This window comes from Amblyomma americanum, chromosome 6, assembly GCF_052857255.1.
Source record: "Amblyomma americanum isolate KBUSLIRL-KWMA chromosome 6, ASM5285725v1, whole genome shotgun sequence".
NCBI lineage: Eukaryota > Metazoa > Arthropoda > Arachnida > Ixodida > Ixodidae > Amblyomma > Amblyomma americanum.
In genome coordinates, this window is record NC_135502.1 from 95,763,958 (window position 1) to 95,782,175 (window position 18,218).

At 51.8% G+C, this 18,218-nt stretch overlaps 1 protein-coding gene across 2 annotated transcripts in view; it reads right to left on the reverse strand.

The window, feature by feature from the left end:
- LOC144093875 (LHFPL tetraspan subfamily member 2a protein) overlaps positions 1 to 18,218 on the reverse strand; it is a 99,375-nt gene that overhangs the window by 65,894 nt on the left and 15,263 nt on the right. Inside the window, exon 1 of one of the 2 annotated variants that reach the window (XM_077627617.1) lies at positions 10,626 to 10,646. The exons of the other annotated variant lie outside the window; for it this stretch is intronic. The gene's annotated coding sequence lies outside the window, so the exon portion shown is untranslated. Of the gene's footprint in view, positions 1 to 10,625; positions 10,647 to 18,218 lie in introns of those variants that run through there. 2 annotated transcript variants of the gene reach the window in all.

The following is an 18,218-nucleotide window of genomic DNA, read 5'->3' on the forward strand; positions in this document are numbered from 1 at the left end:
TACTGACTGTACACCCTCTACTGTCGCCATTAACCTTATGCTTTCGTACATACATCCCCTTCCTCAATCCCTTAATAAATAGGCGTGGAGGGGGGGGGGGGGGGGGGGTATTATTTCCAGAGGCGCAAAAGCAGCTATACGAAGGATGGAGAGCTATTGGGAGTTTCAGCACAAATGGGCACCAAAGAAGCCAACGGGGATGCTTGACTACGCGAAGCGCTTAGAAATTAGTATGCCTTGTCCGGAGTATATAAGGCAGCGTGTTCAGGCCTATCCTCCTGCAGCTCCCACAGAAAGAAAACTGCCGGGCCTTTGGGCGGTCACCTTGCGGCAAAGCACTCGCCTCCGCGCCACCGGAGCCCCGTTCAAAGCCGTGTTGACCACAATGACTAATCGCACACAACACAGAAACGTGTTCCGCTCGCTATTGCAGGGTCGCCTGTCGTTTCTTCACTTCGCACATGTGGCCCTCCCTCTCATTTAGCAGCCAATGATGGCGCGTGAAGAGTACAGGCACGCAGCCACCAAACGTCGTTACGCTAGCGCGTAAAAGCGTGACAGTCGCAAAGGAGAAAATAGCCCGACCGCGCCGACTACAAAGGCAGATTCATTTGCCGCGCGCGAGTGCGCGCACGGCCCGAAAATGGCCGGAAGTCACCTTTCCTCTTCATTTCAGCTCCGTCCTCTGCGCCAGCCACCCTGTGTTGTATGCGTGCCAGGGAAGCCGGCGGCAGCCACATATTCTGGCGCATTCGTGGGACGAAAAGCTCATTTCCTTTTACATAGGTTGAAATTCGAAACTAAACGAATGAAAGAGCGGGAAAAGAGGTTACAAATACATAGCTGCAGATGCAAGATTAAAACTGGCTGAGCACAATTACTCTCGCTTTGTGGTGACGTCAAAACCGGCTGATTCGCGGTGATCCCGACTCTTCTCGTTTAATGCGGTTAAAACTGTACGCAACGCCGACTGCAAGAGATGAATGAAAAGGAGCGAGTCACGAGGAAAAGGGACGGAAGTGCAAATGCAGCTAGTCGAGGGCTTCGTTTAACGAGTAAGAGAACAAGACCGACCAAAAAGGCAGCGGGGATGGGGTCGTCGATCGCCAGACCAGCAGCGCTGATGGGAGTCGGGTTATTAGCGCGTCCTCAAATTGGGGCAACCGTGATGGGGAACCGGCTTAATTGAGGCGCGCTAACACCGTCAAAGAGAAAAAGTTGTAATAAAAAAGCCAACCACTAAAACCCAAGCATGGAGACAAACGAGACAAACAAAAAAGAAAGCTACGACCGGGGCTCTGCCCGCATCCTTATATATTACACTACAGTACAGCGCGGCCCGCGAACAGCGCAGGCACGCACGAACAGCGTAGACGTATAGAGGACCAGGGGAACGGCCCTTGCCCCTCAAAACACCCGCCGCCCGCTCTTGTGTCAGGCGGCGCAATTATTCACGCGCGCACTTCAGTGGCACCCCCCCCCCCCTTCTTTCACCCATTCTCTGGCAACCGCCTCCCCCCCCCCCCCCGCCCGTCGATGCAGCGCGCATCATGACGCAAGGGCGTCGGCCCGTTTTTCGTCCTCGCTAATTGTCCGCTCTCCGCCCACGCGAAACTTCTTCTCCTCCGCTTCCCACGGACTATGCAACACAACGCAGCGGCGTCCTGCAGCGATACGCTGAGACGACGAGGCGCGGCGGCCAGTTTTCTTCTCTTTTTTTGTGCCAGCGCACGCGCGCACAACACTGACACAAAAACTCGAGCGCGACTCTCGGGCGCAGTTTCGCCTCGCGTAGAAGAGAAGGAGAGAGCGAGGCCTCTTCCAGCACGCACTACCCCGCTGTGCCCGGCCATACATAACCTCGTCCCAAAACACGCCAACACGTCGAGCCGTGCGGCGCAACAGCACAGCGGCATGAAGTTGTACGCGCGTGTTCGGATACTCCTATGAACGCGTATGATATAGTACGTGAAGCAGCTGCGGGCGAAGCTCGACCCCCCCCCCCCCCCCCCCTTCCCATTCCTGCCTGCATTACCAGCGTCTGTCCGCTCGACGTTACTTCGTAAAGCCCTTCTTTTATTTCATTTTTGAAAGGTTTAAGTAGCCGCCAGTCGCAGCATTGCAGTGTTAGCGCGCGGCGCCCACACGAAGGCTGCCCCATCAATCTGCGTCGGATTTGCGTCCATTTGAGCGGGCGCTTAGCGCGGCCGTTTGCGCCCGAGAAGCCGGTAATGCGGCAAGCGAAGACGTGCGGCGCGTAACAGATTATATCTCGCCAAGGGGGAGTGCGTTTCGAATGCCAATTAGACCCGCATTAAGCAGCCTAGCTGTGTGCGAGACGCGTGCAAGAAGCGGCCAGGTGGACACGGCCGTGTGCCAGCTTTCATCTAGTGCCCTGGAGTAGCATGCCAGGCCGACAACCAGGCAGACCTTTCCTGTTCCATTGTTGTTGTTGTTAGCCTATCAAAAGATGGCACATACCCACACTGAGGGATCGGCCAAGAATCGGGTGGCTGTTCACCTGAACGCAGGTAATAAAAAGGAAAAGCACGTGGGAGCGCAACACCGGTGGATTCTTCCTTATGAACAGAAAAGGGATGAGAGTTTTGATTTCAAAATTATACGAATAATAATAGAGAAAGGGTTAAATAATAATGATTAAGTCAAAATGTAATAATTGATAGAAAAGAAAAGTTTGGAACACTTAGCAAGGCAGTCGGTGAGATTCTATCAGGAAATTTAGAACAGCGGTACAAACAGATCTGTGGCTGAACCCAAACGTGGTGGCGCCAAATGATAGCAAGAGCGGGCTGCTCAAACTAAGGCCAAGATGCTGCAAGGGCTCCTCCAGCAACCTTTTTCTCAGAGAGTTGAATCGGCGACAATACAGCCAAAAATGTTCTATAGATTCAGGCTCACGGCAAAATGCACAAAGGGGAGAGAGCGCCAAACCCGACTTGTGTAAATCGAAATTTAGAGGGGGGATGCGGCAGCGCAGCCTCGTCAGTGATACTTCGAGCTGCCGACAGCAACAAATTTTCCTGTTCCAATGATATTTAAGGTGCTCATAATCCTGTTCCATTAGAGTCCCCTTCCCTCCTCCTCCTCATGTAGTGCCAGCTGCTGTTGTACCGTGCTTGAAGTCATGCGGATGAGTACACCTTCCGGGAAAAAGCAATCGCCGTGGTAAGAAGGAAGCAAGTCTGTCTAGAACGGCCTCCAGAGCAGCAACGTGCTTTGCACGCGCCGATTCAATATAGAAGCAAGCTTTTCGTACAAACAGCACTCCTGCGGTCCGACCCTTCCATTCCCCACCGCCCCTCACTTAATGCCATTCTGAAGCATTCCCTCTTTCAGTGCCAGTAGCACCCCCCCCCCCTCCCCTCCTCCTTCCGGAGTACCTGTCCGGCGTCGGACGAAGTGGACGACCAGCACAATCTGGTGCTCCATGCCCATGATCTTATTTATGAGCGCTTAATCTGTCGCTCTTTAATAAAGCGATACTTTGTTTCTGCATCTCTCTTCTATCAAGAGGGCTTTGTAGGTTCGCAACACACGCTTCTTCTCTTGAGGCTTCAGAGTTTCAGTCCACCGGGGCCGACCGCATTTCGCCCGAGTCGTGCAACTCCAGTTCCAAACGAATTTACTTAAGACACACGTCGCACCTAATGCCAGCTATCCAGGCGACCACCTCCCAGTAATGAGAATCACTGGCGCGCACCATATAACAATCTCAAGAGAAATAAAGAAAGAAAGAAACAAACAAACAAACAAACAAAGAAAGAAAGAAAGAAAGAAAGAAAGAAAGAAAGAAAGAAAGAAAGAAAGAAAGAAAGAAAGAAAGAAAGAAAGGTCCTGCTGCATTTCTCAATAGGCAGAGCTACAAGTGACACAAACGGAAGCCTTTTCTGCCGGCTCCACCGCCACACAAATGAAATGCTAAGCCGCCGTACCTTTTCCTTTTCACCCCTCGCGGCGAAATGCGCTTTTCCGAGTGTCACAAAACGAAGCCATTCATGAGCTGCTTCTCTGCTTTCCACACCGTCCCCGCCGGTCGTGACCCGGAGAAAGCCTCCAACGTGACCCCTAATGCTTCCTAGGCGGGGTTGCCGTACGCTGCTCTTCACCTTTTCTCCGCTTACGTCCTCTCCCTATAAACATGCATCCTCCCCCCCCCCCCTCCTCTTCCTTCCCCCGCGCATGTAATCTCTGCATTTAGCGAGAGGATCAAATTGCGAGCGAGCCAAGTGGAACGGCAGCGGCTTACGCAACTCCCCGGGGACTGCGGCCGCCAAAACAGTGGGGGGAAAGAAAAAAAAAAGATGGACAGAAAGAGTGAGACGCCGCCGGTAAGTTCTCTCTCAGCCGATCGACAACGACGTTCACGAGAGAGGAGGACGGCCTGTGCCACTCGCGCGCTCGCAGCCAGCTGAAGAACGCTGCACCCCCCACCGCGGCCAGTTCGCCGCTCGGGGCGCCGCGCAATTTAGCGGGCCGAGGAGGCAGTCGGAGTTGAGGGAGGGCTGGCTGGCTACATTCGTGCGCAGACCGAGCGAGCGCCCTCTCTAATTACCACGTTGCAATTCTGTCGGACGGAAGGAACGGAGAACGCGGAGAGCGAAGCGCGCTCCCGCCCGCGTCGGCGTGGCCTTTCCTCCTTTCTCTCTCGCCCTCTCCGCCGTCGGGCTACAGCGAGCAAGGCAGCATGCTTCTTTCCCCATAGACAGAAGCGCTGATTGGGGGTAAGGGGAGCACGCCGCGGGCCTCGACCTTTCACCAGGCCCGCTAAGCAAAGCCACGGCGGCAAACGAATGGGGCAAGCGTACAGCGCTGGTGAACAAGCCTCGTCGGCGATCAGCTGCGCCAGCCTGAGGAGAAGCGGGGGATGGGGAGAGAGGGGGAAAGTTTGCCGGCGAGGAGCGGACCACACCGCGCCCGGACATCGCGGACGAAGCCCGGAACTGGCAAATTGGCCACGGACGCACCGCCACTGCTCTCCAACCTCCCTCTCACTCACAGCGTTCCGCCTCGGCGCTACATATCGAGTCTCCCTCACGCTTTAATACGAAGCCGCTGCTGCGTCCGTCCAGAAGCTTGTGAACCCCACTAGCGTTGCACAAACATCAGCGGGGATGAAAAAAAAAAATGTACATGGAAACAAAAAATAACGCGCCAGCATCGGACCGTATACTAGGAAAAAAAAAGGGGGGGGGGGGGGGGGGTCCTAAAAAAGGCTATTTTGAGCCACCTTCTTCCGTTTTACAGCCGGGGAAAAAAATTATCATACAAATTGCCTGCACGGTGCGGAACTGATATTATGTCGGCACCGAGGCGGGTGGCGATCCCTTTAAAGCGCTTTGCTTTTATAGCAATTGTTTTGCAATTGCTGTTCCCCTCATATTTCAGTATTGCTCCTCCGCTTTTCAACTACAACAAAAACAGCTGCATATAGTGACCTATCCGAGAACGGAGTGAGGCCAGCACCACTGCTTACCACCTTTGTATTTACTTTAGCTGTAAGACCAGGGGAAGTTTCTTGACAAGTATGGCAAAACGGCCGTCACAGAGCGAGGGGCTTTATCTATTGTTTATTTACCTTTGTTTCTATCCTGCTCCACAAAATGCAAACATCTGGAAGCACAGTATACGCAGTACCACATCTTGTTCATGCATGCTATGCAAAGCAGAACCATATAGCCGCTGCTTGCGCACGCTTCCCTGCTGCTTTCTAACCAGTCAGTCACTACGGCAGCGCCCCATCGGCCTGGCAGAAAGGGTTGGCGAGCCACACTCAGAAACACACTAGCACATAGTTTAGCTCGGTGAAGCTGTCCGTGAAACGATGTACCACCGATTTGTTGTGCGTGCATGCGCGCACGCGCCAAACTTCATCGCCACCGACCGGGTCAGCGGCCTGCAGCTCCTGTCAAGTACCTTCCCCAACCTCACCGCGTCAGCTCAGCGCACCCCCCCCCCCCCCCTCCTCGTAAGGTTTGGCGTCCCCTCCCTCTCCCTCGCGATAGCATTCAGCCGACCGCTAAAGCCTTCGTCTTCAGAGACGATCCACGTATACGTAGCGTATAGGAAACACCACAGCAACCTACGACGGTTCTCTCGAGATTTGAGGGAATCGGATATATTCCTTAAAGTTCTTCGCATATCTGCACCCCTGGCTTGTTGGGGCCGCCGGCATAAGCCTACGGAGAGTTGGCTCTTGCATTCGTGATGCACACGAGCCGCCTCACACTTCCGACCGATATATGCACCCAAAAACAGGCTCGTACTCAAGCACAGGTGCGAAGACCGAAAGGACGCGCACTCCTTCTAGCAGCGTCGTTCTAGCAGCAGCGTTCTTAATTTGCCTGATAGTATAGACCAATGTGATCAGGAAAGTGCGGAGTGCACAGCACGCTCCTGCCCAGAAATTTACGCGCGTTTCTGACGCTTTTTCCTTTCCGCGGGAAAGCTATAATCTCGCGGTCGCCGGATTCCGACGAGATTTAGCGAAAACTAAGTAGGCGCCGCCCATCTGTATTTCGGCCGAAAGTGAACGCGCCAACAAACTGCAACCATGCAGCTACAAGCAGCACGGTGTATATCATATATGTGCATATTGTTACCGTTTCATCAAGTCTTCCGAAAATTTTTCTTCCTCCTCGCGCCCGCCACGCCCCCTCGTGCAATTTGCCCCAGCATTCCGCCGAGATGCCACCTCAAAACAAGTCCAAAACCATCACTTAGCTCCCTCTCTCGAGAAACGAACGCAATAAAAAAAAAAGCGGACAAAGAGAACGAAAGCAAATCGTCAACCGTACACATCGAAGTGGTACGCCATGCGTAACCGACCGCCTTCAGGCGGGATCTCGGCGTGCCTCGAGGCTCGATCTTGATCCTGCGCCGTGCGGCTTTGTGCCTTTCATTTTCTTGCTTGTTCGTTTTTTCTTCTCTCTTTTCATTTTCTTCTCCTTTCACTTCCCCCCTGCAACGTTCATCCAGCCGGCGGTGCGTCTGTGCTTCATTTCCGGCCTCCGCGTAGGGCCCGCCCTAGCCTCCCTTCCCCTCCTCACCCTATCGCAAGTCGCCGACTGAACACGCGGCGGCGCCGCCGCGCAGCGGAGCTGTTTTGACGACTCGCTAATAACGGCGTCGAGAGACGATAACCGCACGTCGCCCCCTCCCCCTCCTTCACTGGGGGTGAGAGGGAGAAGGACTTCGTAGGAGCAAGAGGGCCTACGAAAAGCGAACAAGGGTCCGAGAGCGTGCCTCCACATAAGAGCAAGCGGAGGCGCCCAAAACCGAACAAGGGGCGCAACCCTCCTCGGGTTTCGAGAGGCGCGCTCGCCCGTTGCTCGGTTTTCAGAGACTCCACTTGATCACACGCGAAACTCCGTCCAAAGAGGCGGATAGGGGGAACGAAAGCGGGGCTCTCGGCGGAAGCCACTTTTCTGTCGGCACGGCATTGATAACCTCACTGGGGAAGCCCGCACACAGGACGGCACACGGAGCGACCAGGTGCCCGGCTCGGACGTTGCTCACACGCACACCAGTCGCTGTCTCCTGGACGGCGCACTAAGTTTTGCAAGATAAACCTATGATGAACCGGTTTCTTAAAATGGCCCTGGGTCCACATTGGCCATGAGGAGATTGATACACAGACTCCAAAAACGATTTTCTGAATATGATTTTATGGCTCAGTGGTTAGAGCGCTCGGCTACTGATCCGGACGGAGTTCCCTGGTTCCAACCCTACCTCGGCGGCCGCGTTTTTATGGAGGCGCCTGTGTGCTGTGCGATGTCAGTGCACGTTAAAGATCCCCAGGTGGTCGAAATTATTCCGGAGCCCTCCACTACGCCACCTATCTCTTTCTTCACTCCCTCCTTTATCCCTTCCCTTACGGCACGGTTCAGGTGTCCAACCTTATATGAGACAGATACCGCGCCATTTCCTTTCCCCCAAAAAAACAATTATTATTATTATTATTAATATTATTATTTAAAAAAAATCATTTTTGGCGTCTGTGCATCAATCCCCTCATACCCCAGTGTGGATATGATTTAAACCCGGCGCGGTGGCTCAGTGGTTAGCGCGCTCGGCTACTGATCCGGAGTTCCCGGGTTCGAACCCGACCGCGGCGGCTGCGTTTCGATGGAGGCGAAACGCAAAGGCGCCCGTGTGCTGTGCGATGTCAGTGCACGTTAAAGATCCCCAGGTGGTCGAAATTATTCCGGAGACCTCCACTACGGCATAATAATAATAACAATAATAATAATAATAATAATAATAATAATAATAATAATTGTTTTTTGGGGGAAAGGAAATGGCGCAGTATCTGTCTCATATATCTTTGGACACCTGAACCGCGCCATAAGGGAAGGGGAAAGGAGGGAGTGAAAGAAGAAGGAAGAAAGAGGTGCCATAGTGGAGGGATCCGGGATAATTTCGACCACCTGGGGATCTTTAACGTGCACTGACATCGCACAGCACACGGGCGCCGTAGCGTTTTTCCTCCCCACTACGGCACCCCTTTTTTCCTTTATTCTGTCAGTCCCTCCTTTATCCCTTCCCTTACGGTGCGGTTCAGGTGTCCGCCGAGACGTGAAACATATACTGCGCCGTTTCCTTTTCCCCAAAAACCAATTTTCAATTTTCATGTGATTTAATTAATGAATCTGGCTCGATGTCGCTCGCGGGAATGCAGCAGGGCTCGTCCACATCGGGGCTGAGTCATCCTGGTGTGGCTCGACGAATGGCTGGACGTCCGCAGCGGCCGGGCTGGCTGGGGATTCTTCGCGGCTGCGCTGCTCTCGCTCTCGGCCAGTCGTTGGATGGGCTGTCAGGTGTCGAAGCGCGTCCTCGGAGGTCGAACGTGAACGGATGCTATAGTCGGATGAAACTTAAGTCGCAGTGAAGCTCCGCCCACATTCAAGAAAGCCTCACAGATTTCCTCCACGACAAAAAAGTATAGCCCGTTGTTAAAGCTTTTCTTGTTGCGTAAACAAAAAAACCAATCACAAGAAAAAAATTATAAGAGCTAGAATGTTGATACATGGCTTGTTTAATAAAGTCAAACATTAAAAGTTGATTTTCGTTTACTTTTGTGACTGGCTAGCGTAGTAATACAGGACGCCGCGGACCGTGGCCCAGTGTTAACAACTGCTGTTTTTTTTTTTTTAAGTTGTATCCTACTATAGCCCCTGGTCAAAGCGCTGCCCCGGTCTTCTGCCTTACCCCGTCTCGTCCCCTCGCTGTGTCCGTTCTCCTTTTGCCTCTTTTCGTCACGAATAGGTTATTAAAAAAAAACTCTTAAAACAGTTGATAACTAAACTGCCTGCGCACCTTTACAGTCTGCGTTGTTGTCAAGGGTGTGCGTAGTCCAAAGTACTGCGCCACAACGGCACTTCTTTCTTTGTTTACTGCCACGACTTCCGACATATCAGGACACAGAGCCCTGAAGAAAATCCACCGCGCACTACGCTGAAGTGCACACCAGTCTTGGACCGACCCTGCAGTGTTTAAGTTAAAAATAAGGCATGTACAATAACGTATCGGAACACTATCTGCCACTTATTCCGGACCTTTTGTACATGGATAAACCCGGCCACTGACTTACACAAGCGCCAAAGCGCCGCTGGAAGCTGTGGTGCATTTCATATTCGTAGTCATGGGCGGTCGTGTCGCTGCCGGTGGTGACGCCCCAGCCGCGCGTCGACAAGGCCAGTATTTGTAAACAGGCAGCCCTTATCCGGTCGCAAGTTCAAAGCCAAGAGTAACGCTTCGAACACAGTTGCGAAAACACACATGTGCGCCAAAACCTGGACATCTTTAGCGAACGACTCCACAGTGTCTAAGGTTATCACAGTGTACCAGAAAGTCCAAAGTCCTGCTCATGTTCGGTGTAATGTCATTCAGCGACCGAAGCATTACCTTCACGCAATCCTTCTTCCAAGTTCCCGAATCGACGCCGTCGCAAAAAAAAAAACGCGCACTGCTTCATCCCGCACGCGTCATTATGCTCGTTCTCCAGCAACACGAGCACACACCCAGAGAACGAGAGAGGCGAAGCGAATGCAAAACCTGGCAGAAGAACATCGCTGCATAATCAATGCCAGCGCTGCTTTTTTTTCTTTACTGTTTTGCCGTTGTTCCGTCCACCCACGTCTGGTCCTCTTCCGCAGTGTAGATGCCACCACCTTTCGCGGAGCGCGAAAAGCCGCTCTCATATACTATACATGACATGTATCCGGTCATGGACATACCACACGAGCCCCTTCCTCCGTCCACCCTTTGCCTCTCGCGACCGGCAGAACGCATATGATAGACGAGCGCATCATCTCGCTTGTGCTTCCGCCGAAGAAACAAATAAAAAAACATCGCGCAGTAAAAACAACGATGCCGACCAAAGCGCCAGAGAAGAGGTGTGCATGCATACGCGTATGCATCGTACAGATTTGGGGGAAGACGAGAGTGGGTTGGGGGGAGGGGGGGGGGGGGGCTAAAGCGAAAGCACGCAGGCCGGGCGCGCCCGCGTTTTCTGCATCTGCAAGAGGAGGAGGCACGTTCCCGCACCGCCAGCTCCATCGGGCCTGATCACGCCTTCGCCTCGTCCCCTCTTCGGGCCGACTCACCCTTTCTGTGCCAGACTTGCCACGCGTTTTCCCACGGCTCGTGCATGCATGCACATTGCTGCTGCTGGGGCCAGACGTCGAGACGAGGAGTCGGCTCTCGCCCGGCCGCGTCCTCATCGTGATCTCCTTCAGGGTCGGCCGCCGCTTGATGCCGCCGCGCAGCCCCCTGTTGCTCTCGTGTTTCTCCCGCGGCCACTGGTGACGCCCGGCAGCAGCTTGCCATCGTCGTCCGGCGCGCTTGCATATACACTTTCGTCTCGGGACAAAACGGTGCAGCGCTGAGAGAGCCCCGCGGCTGTCGCCAGCTTATCGGGAGCCTTGAATCCGCGCGTCGACTACTGAAAACGGCTCGTATTTAAAGAGTATTGGGCGGAGACCCGCAGCAGCCAAGGAAAACACGTCTAAAGAACGCACGCGCCAAAAGCGAATAGCTCATGCATGAGCAGAACAGCTGTGTGAATTCACCCTGAAATAGCTGACGCCAGCTATGTAGCTTAGACAGCGTTGCACGGTTTTAGGTGGGGTGTATATATAGTCGGCGCTGCTGTTGTTGCTGGTCGAACGCAGTTTTCCCCCTGCCGGGTAGTCCCGTCACATACTCCACTTCTAACGTCCGGTCGCCGCCGTCGCCTCGACAGACGTCCATCGCTGCAGCGAGGCGCTTCTTGAACAGCCTACACGCCTGCTGTGCCGCGCAGTTTTTGATGAGTGGTACGCCAAAAAATAGCAGGCATGGAGGCCGACGGTAATGGGTGTGGCGGGGGGCGCTTCGGTTCAGCCAGCCCTCTTTCTTCTTGATGACGATGATGTCCTCGGGCTTCTTCTTAAAACAGTCCTCTTTCTGCTGTTGTTGGTCGCGTGTTCTTTTTCTTCCACAGTCACCGAAGTGACACTCGTCAGGTCTGCTGCGTAAACGACTCGTCTTCGTGAGAGGTCGCCGAGGAGCCCTCTGGTCGTTTCCGAGGCTACACTGTGTCGTTCCTGCCTGGCACGTAGTGATTCGAAGAGGCGTGGCGCTGTTCGGCCGGGATTCGGCTGGTGCTCGCCTTTATTCGGCTGTGCGAACCGTTCACTTCATCGGCATTGCTTAAGTATACGCCTGAGCAAAAACAATGACCCGTCAGTCCCGCACGCGAAGCCTCGTATCGTGAAAAATATATACATTGCTGTTCCTTGTCGGCTGTACGCGACACTGAAGCCAAAAGTGCTCAGTTAATTTAACTGGAATCGGTATGAGGTCCGCGCAGAAAATTTGACCCGATAGCTTTCAGTAAAGGAGCTCAAAGAGAATACACAGAAGATAAGCTTAGCCCGTTGGGTATACATGGGTTGTAGCCATCGATCGGTCCTCACAGACTCCTCATGACCCACGAAAACGTCACAGTTCGCCTACAGGCGGCCGCTCGAGTTTGTTGCGTTCAAACATCTAAGTAGCGATTTGATGGTCGCTTGCAATATGAGAAAAAAAACTAAACAAAAAAACGAAGCATTCCTCAACGGCCTGGCGAAGAAGCAGAAGTTCCCGACAAGCATTTCGTAGTCCGCAACGAGGACAATGCAGGGCATTGCGACAGGCCTCTTCCTGCGTGGCTTGGTTGCATGCTGATTAAAATAATGCCTGAAAACCAGGACAAACTTGGCAGCGCTTTCCAAGTCCTAGCCACCTTTCGAGCGTCGCGCGAAACACCCGAGACTGCATTTGACACAATTAGCTTGAAATGCATACTTCACAACAAACATAATCGAGTGCCTCGAAATAGGGGAAACAGTGCGGAGTTGGACTATGTCGCGCAAGTTCCAGAAAATGAACGGGAACATGACGTGGAGCCCAAGCAGAGGTAACACGGCCCGGGGCGCTCACAACTGCAAGTTCAAACCGCAGTCTCCAGACTCACAGTAACCCCTCAAGCAGACGGAAGCACGCGACCAGCAACAAAGCAAAAAAAAAGGAAAACATGGTGCGACCTTGGCCGCTTAGTAAGCGTAAGCGCAGCGCGCGCATTATACGTGACCTCCTGAAACCAGCCAAGCTGCAGCAGCGGCAGGGTAAAAGCGTTCTATCTCTGAAGAAAGAGTTAAAGCAGGCTGTTCAGGACGCATCACCGACGTCGCCCCTAAAGAGACGGGAGACGTTACGCAAGAACACAGAGCAAGCAGAGAAAGCGAACGGAGCCCACAAGTGGCTCGGCGCGCATCTTGCACATCACAGTGTGAGAGGGAGGGCTGACGCACGTATAAGCAGTCTAGTGTAATAGGGGCTCTGGTAGGAAAGAGGGGAGGAGAGGAGGTTGCGAGGAGGGTCTCGAAGCTGGCTGAAGACTGGAGGGCGATGGGGGGAGAGAGAGAGAGAGTCTGCGTTTGAGACAACTTAGCGAAGACATTATTCATCCTCAGGCGGCCGGCCAGGATGCCGGGCGCAGTTCGGCGAACCCGCGGTGATGTCAGCCCCCATCCGCGCCTCAGCCCCAATGGCGGCGGCGTGGGTGTGCGACGGGCAGGCGGAAGTATTGCGGGCCCTGCAATCTCGCGTTCCACCACCGCCACCAAGACGACGGCGGCAGTGCAGATAAGAGCGCGGCCCGTGGAGGCAGGCTCTGTTGCGCGCGTTCTACATATCGGTGTTTACAAAACGGGAACCGATTGAGCCTCCGCTCACGGGGCGTTCTTGGAAGCAGTTACGATTTCCTCCCGCAACACTCGCGCGCAAGCATGCGCCAACTTTGAATAAAACGTTGATTCACGGCGTCGTGCCGAGGGAGGCTGGTGAATGCAAACGAATATCCAAGCTGAACGCTTTATGGCGAGCTTGCAATGATGATTCCTAGCATCATTATATATGTATTACAAGAAACCTTGAATGCCGTCTTGTCTTACTGGTCTTCCTCTCCGTTCTACGCAAAATAACTGAATTCTAAGCTCAAATTCGAAGCGCTTCCGGATCCACTTTTCCTCCTCTTTCCGGAGTAGGTCTATTTCAGTGGCAGATCTGGAGCCCGGATCACTTGCTCCAATGCCAGATTGGGAGCAGTCGCTGAGCAAATATGTCTCCACCGAAATCGTAGGATTGTACCGGAAGCCTGCGTGTTTTTGTTGTTTTTCCCCGGCGCCCGTTCCGTATTAGATGACGCGCGCGGTAGATGGTGGTGGAAGGTGGAGCTTAACTCCTGGAGCTGTTCATGACGCTCTAAGCGGCCGAGGTGGAGTGTTCCTGAGGCCGAATATAAACTTGCAATATACGTTAACTGATACGCAGGGCCCAGGAGGGATGCGCGGAAGCTGGCTTGACCTAGCACATTCCTTACGACAGTACGGTGGGATGGAACCTGTTCAGCCTGAATGTTTCGAGAAGGCTTGGTGACGGCGGCCTGGCGCAGGAGTTGAAATATAGGGCTTGGGAGTTTATTCTGAATAATAGAGCGGCAGGCGTGGCTTGACAGTCAATCCGAATAAAGAGGTCGGAGTATTGGGACACGGGTATCGTTGCGGCTTCCCCTATGGCGAGCAGTATCAGCCTTGTCCCTACAGGCGACGTTCGTGCAACCGCCTTGACAACAGATGTGCTCGGAGAGACTCCGGCTCGAAACAGGAGTCCGCTGGCTGAGGCGTCAGTGTAGCGAACAAGTCGGCCAGGGATTGAGTCAGGCAGTGAGCTAGCACGAGCCTGTCACCGGGGTGGCGTGACGTGTTCCGAAGGTTAGGGAGCACACAAATGTTACGAAGGCTAGCTAGCCCATGGAAGGTGGGGATTACCCGAGCTCGCAGAGCAGAACGCGCCCCTAAGGACGCGCGGTAGAACGCAAGGAACACTAGGTATACGCATTCTCCGTCAGAGGCACCCGGCTTGCACTGGCCGGAGCACAAGTGTTCAAAACGAAGTTCTGGGGGTGGGTGCTCTCCGGCGGATTCAGGCACTACGTCGCGCAGCGGACGGACCGATCCGGATCTGCCACTGGAATTCACCACGAATCCCCGAGCCTGTGCACCCGACATCGGTCAAGACACACCCGCCGCGGTGGATCAGCGGCTTTGGCGTTCGGCTGCTGATCATCCCACGGTAGCGGCATCGCATTCTGGCCTCTGAAATAGAAATCCCGAAACGCCTGTCTGCTGCGCGTTGTCCGCGCATGCTAAAGAACCGCGGGTGGTCTAATTAGGTTAATCCTCCAAAACGGCGTCCCCGATAGCTCGTGTGGCTCCGGCACGTAAAATCCCACATACCAATCACTGAATATCCTTCCTTTCGATCTTTTGCACAAGTTAAAATTAGCAATCTGTATAAACAGCATAGTAAAATATAATCATCCTTTCAATGCTTCTTTGTTTCGCCCGTCATCTCTTACAAGAAACCTCACATACGGTAATTTTAATCTGCCACCGAATAATAATGTATACAGTGAACGGTTGGTGGAATTTGCAGGAACCAGGATTTGGAATAGTTTACCACCAGAGGTTAAACAGTCTCATGAAACCTGTAAAACAATGAAACCATACTTTATGACCCTTATTTGACCAATGTGATTGTTCTCTTCGGTCTGTATTTATTGTGGTGTGTTGCTTTGGTTAGTTTTTGTTAACTGTATTAAAACATGCAAACTAATGTATTTAACCCCAGCGCAATGCTGTGTTTGGTCTTTTTACAGATAATATTGTACTTTTCATTTCACAAAGGAGCTGTCTTTGCCTAAATACATTTTTTTGAACCCCACACAACCTCTGGCTATGGGTTCGAACAGTTTCGTAATTTGTATGGCAAAAGTAGAAAAATAAAAAAAAACTCAAGGCGCCGACGCAAACGCCGCAGTGGAGGCAGAGTCTGTAATCTCTGAAGCCACAGACGGGGCTTCTGATTACAATATTGCTCGGCAGTTCGACATGACTTCGCTTTGCCGGGAGGGGGGGGGGGGGGGGGGGGGGGGGGGTCTGAGGTGAGGGCTCAGTGAGCGACGAGAGAGAAGGCAGACACCGACGCGGAAAGACCATCTTGCCGGTGTTCATGAAATGTCGGCGCTTGAATTTGTGTAGTTGTTTTCGACCACCTCTCCACATTCATCACGCGGTTCTCGCGACACCGCGGATGAAGCGCACATGTGGAGGCGACCCGATCTCTTAAAACTGAAGGCTCCAGCGAGCAGGTTTGCCAGGACGACGTTTAAATTTCCAACAGGCAGGAAACTGAACAAGCTACCGGACACAATGAATTGTCTTTGTGAATCTCGGGTGTCCAGTCCTTCGTTGGAGCTCCAATCGCGTCGCGGCCACTCGCATCGACAAGTGAATGCATGAGCTCTCCGCTGCGAGAAAAGCAAACGAAGAAAACAAAAATACAAGAACGGAACAAATGTTTGCGACAGACGAACAAAACCAGCGAGCGCATCGGCGAGCTGCAAGCCTGCAACGCGATCGCAGACGGCGAATCCGGTCGACGCGCGGACAATGCCCGTTGCATAACACTCACTCTCCGCACGACACGTTGGCAGGCTCTCGCTGTTTTCACTATCCTCCTATGAACATTTTTTTTTTTCGCTTTTATTCTGGTATTCAGTGCTGCAGACAAACCGCAAGCGTACAGGTAAACGGTGGGCTCCCCGACTAGGTATAGGGCCTGCCTTCCAGAAAAAAAAAATAAACAACACACTGGGCTGTACAACAGCTACGCGATCTACCATTCCAACAAACAAACGAATGATGCAAAATACGGGGACAGAGCATGATATATGAACAGCAGCAAAGCGCTTGTTAGTATTTATTTATTTTTTATTTATTTATTTATTTATTTATTTGGTACCTGCATCGCCTTTCAGCATTACAGCAGGGGGGCACTTTCACATTCAAAAAACAAAAAATCATGCACTTAACGCGTGAAAAAAGGCATCATTAGGTAGAACATTAACAATATGTGGCGGCAAAGCATTCCATTCGCGAACTGTTCGCAGAAAAAACGAATAACGGAGTACGTCACCTTTAAAAGGAAATTCATGAAGCTTTAAATTGTGGTCCCTTCGCTTCGAGACATAGAAAGGCGGCTTCAAATATTTTGATCCGTCTATGCCAGTCTTGGAATAGAAAATGTTATGCAAAAATTTTAATCTCAGGTTTCTTCTTCGAGTTTTAAGTTCTGGCCACTGAAGATTCCTTTTGCTTTCCGAGACACTGAGTGTCCTGGAATAGTTTCCAAGTACAAAGCGGACTGCCCTATTTTGAATTTTTTCCAATTTGTCAATAAGTTCTTGTGTGTGCGGGTCCCAGCACACTGATGCATATTCGAGTACTGTGCGGACGCGAGTAAAATATAGCTGTTCTTTGAGATGCTGTGGAAGGTGGCTGAAATTTCTTCTTAACAAACCTAATATACCAGCAGCTTTCTTTACGACGTAATTAACATGCTTTGACCACCTCAGGTCAGCAGTAAGATAAACGCCTAAGTATTTAAAATTCTGTTCTTTTTTCAAGGCCGCATGGTTGATAGTGTAGATATAAGCAGGGTAGGAACGCTTCCTCGAAAAGGTGACGTGTACACACTTTTTAGTATTCAAAGTCATGTCCCAATCATTACACCCCATGGCTATCTTATCTAAGTCGTTTTGCAGGCTTTGCACATCAAGTGAACCATCTATAATTCTATAAATCACGCAGTCGTCTGCGAACATTCTGAACGAAGAAGTAACATCAGCATTAATATCATTTATATACAACAAAAAAAGAAGTGGCCCCAGAACAGAGCCCTGGGGGACGCCTGAAGTGACAGAACCATAGTTTGAGGAGCGACCACCAACAACTACACACTGCTGCCGTAGGGATAGGTATTCAGAGATCCATACAATGACTCTTTCATTCAAATTGTAGCTGCGTAATTTAGAAACAAGGAGATCATGCGCAACAATATCAAATGCCTTCTGGAAGTCCAAAAAAATGCAATCAATAACTTTCTGATTATCAATAGCAACTGCGATATCATAAGTAAACTCAACCAACTGTGTAGAGCAAGACAAACCTTGGCGAAATCCGTGCTGAGCAGGGTTAAGCAAATTGTGTTTAACGAGGTGCGACATGATAGAACTGTAAATTACATGCTCCATTGTCTTGCAAGCTATACTTGTTAGAGACACTGGCCTATAGTTTTCTATTCTACCAAATTTCTCGGTCCACTTTTATGGATAGGCACAACGCGAGCCAATTTCCAGTCTTTCGGCAGAGTGCCTTCTTGCAAACTCTTTTCAAATAATCGTGTAAAATACAATGACAATGTATCAGCGCAATTTTTGATAACTGCTGCTGGTAAATCATCTGGGCCGCTTGCCACCGACGGGTTCAGATTGCGCAATAACTTGCGAATTCCTGCTGTACTAAAGATAACTTCTGGCATCAGATCAGCACTTGCTGGAATCTGTAAAGCTCGCGAGTGGGATGAAGTAAATACCGACAAGAAATATTTACTAAAGGTGTCAGCCTTACATGCGTCGTCTTCAATGAGCGTATCACCACTTTTTATCGTTGGTACCGAGCAGTCATCTTTGCCGCGACTGCGAACATGTTTCCAGAATTGCTTCGAATCCTGTGCCAGCCTGTCTCCAAGTGAAGAAAAGTAAGAAAGTT